The sequence below is a fragment of the Gavialis gangeticus genome, unplaced genomic scaffold, assembly GCF_001723915.1.
Source record: "Gavialis gangeticus isolate Ggan-Ray unplaced genomic scaffold, GavGan_comp1, whole genome shotgun sequence".
NCBI lineage: Eukaryota > Metazoa > Chordata > Crocodylia > Gavialidae > Gavialis > Gavialis gangeticus.
This window is the reverse complement of record NW_017728994.1, coordinates 44,060,910-44,063,176: the sequence shown is the minus strand read 5'-3', so window position 1 is coordinate 44,063,176 and position 2,267 is coordinate 44,060,910. Positions and strand designations below refer to the sequence as shown.

Genomic DNA, 2,267 nt, shown 5'->3' with positions numbered 1-2,267 from the left:
ATCCCTATTGATCAGCACACATTTCATTCAACATCATCTTCAGCTTCTTCCTTCTGAATCAACAAACTGCTGCAACTATGACTTGCCAGAGACTACTACCCCTCGTGTTGTTTTCTGTAAAGTAAAGGATTTTGCAGTGATGGAGACTTTAGGTGATAGAGGGTATATACAAGAATTTTAGCTGTGTGAGTACAGGAAATCCATAACTTAGAAATGTAATACAGAAAAAATGTGCAAGATTTGGACATAATCTGAGGATTTAGAGTGAAATCAGAGTGAATGATGACTCTAATGTCATGGGTTTGAGTAATAACAGGGATCCTGGTTTTCTCTGTTTAAAAATCACAAATTCTGTGCTAAAAATTGCCAATTCTCTGATAAGAACCCCCAAATCTGCCATTAAAATTAAACACTACTATATATCTATATCTATATCTATATATAGATATAGATACCTATATAGATATATATAGGTATCAGTTAAACACAATGTTTTATTTACAGTTTCAAAGCAACTTGCAGGCCTACCATTGCCTCAATCACTGTAATAAAAAGTTCTAATTACCTATACATTTTGGTATTTGATTTGGGGGTTTTTATCATGGAAAATCAGAGCTCCCTCTGCCCCCTTCACTCACCAGGACACAAGTCCAGGCCCCTCACTCCCCACCCAAGCCTCCCCAGCCATGCTGGTGCCCGTCACTCCCCACCCACAGCCCCCTGGCCCTGCTGGTGACCTTTGCCCCTCACCCACAGCCCTCTGCCTTCCACCCACAGCCCCCTACTCCCCTCAGACCTGCTGTTGGAGCCCCTACCTGCCAGGACTATAAGGCCAGAGACTGAGATCTGCAGTCCCCTGCCCCCCACAGCAGCACTCGAGCCCTGGCTGCCACCTGTGGCAGGTGGCAGCTGCTTTCGCCTGGGCAGGGAGCAGTGCATGAATCCCAGCTCCTCCTTTCCTGGGGTGCCACAACCAGAGCAGAACCCATGGGGGAGAGGGTTCTGCTGTGGGCTTGGGTTCCCCACCCTGGTGCCCTGCCCCTGGCGTCTCTGTTGCCCAGTGGACGGGACCTATCATGGCAGCGCAGAGCAGAGCAGGGTCAGAGGGGTGAAGCTCCTTGCTGATGCAAGCCATGTACCACCCTGATGAAGTGCCCCCTGCGTGTCTGGAAGCAGCATGCATGGTGGCATGGAGATTGGCCATCACTTCTTCCGGGCAGCCAGGGGGCTCCTTGCAAGGGTGGTGTGGGGTTTGCAGCAGCAAGGAACTTCCCCAACCAGCTCCACTCTGCCCTGCCATGCTGGACCCTACCCGCTGGGCCATGGATGCCCCAGGGAGTGGACATCAGGGTAGGGAATCCAACCCAGCATCTGGCAGCCTGCACCCACCCCCGTCTTGTGCACCCATCTGAGGGGCACGTGCCCCCCCCCGGAGAGCACACGGTGGCAGGGAGCCAGCTCCACCCCTACCCCCCGGATGAGCTGCCTGTGGCCCTGTCTCACTTGCCACCAAGACCCTGTGGGGCACATTCTGGGCCCGGGCCCCAAGCCCCATGCACTGCCTAGCTGGGCACCAATCCCAGCCCCAGCCCTGCCCTGCCCAACTCAGGGGTGACTGGTGCCCCCTGAGTCTGTGGGGGTATGCCAAAAGCCCCATATCCACTCCTATACTCAATGCCGGATTATGACAGGGTGGGGGCCCTAAACTAGGAGTTCCCAACCTTTCTATGCCACAGCCCAGCAAATTATGGACCAAAAACGGCCAGCCTGGCAAACTGCGGAGCACCGGTCGGAATGCAGGTAAAGCTACCTACCGGGTGGGGGTGTGGGCCCAAACCTCAACCGTGGCTGCCTCAGGCCGTGCAGGAAGAGCTGTGGCCTCTCTTCCCAACTCTGCGGGGCTGCAATTTGCTGTCCTGAGCAGTGCCAGGTCGGGAGCCAGTCTCAGGGAAGGCATGTGCCCCCCTCATGCCCCTTCTACCAGTCACCTGTGGCCAACCTCCCTCCCTCCCTCCCTATGGGGTTGTTGAGCTCCCCGCTCTCCACGCCAGACTTACCTGTGGAAGCTCCTCCCCAGGCTGTCTGGTGGCCATGTACATATATGCATGATGCCCCCTGCTTGACTGTTCTGTTCCCACTCCCCCAGCCCCTTGCAGGCTGGAACTCTTCCTGCCTGCAGAGAGCTCTTTGCAAAAGTGCAAAATCTGTGTATTTCTACATTAAAATGAGAAATGTAGAAACACATAGATGTTTTTCTCAGTTAAAAG

The 2,267-nt window shown here is 53.9% G+C and overlaps 1 protein-coding gene and 1 long non-coding RNA gene across 4 annotated transcripts in view; one reads left to right on the top strand and one right to left on the bottom strand.

Moving 5' to 3' along the window:
* ADGRA1 (adhesion G protein-coupled receptor A1) overlaps window positions 1-2,267 on the top strand; it is an 841,033-nt gene that overhangs the window by 655,474 nt on the left and 183,292 nt on the right. The gene's annotated exons all lie outside the window — the stretch shown is intronic.
* The window catches only part of LOC109287523, a 21,884-nt gene that overhangs the window by 12,528 nt on the left and 7,089 nt on the right, over window positions 1-2,267 (bottom strand). Inside the window, exon 2 of the long non-coding RNA XR_002094883.1 lies at window positions 64-66. This is a non-coding gene — a long non-coding RNA (uncharacterized LOC109287523). The remainder of the gene's footprint in view (window positions 1-63; window positions 67-2,267) is intronic.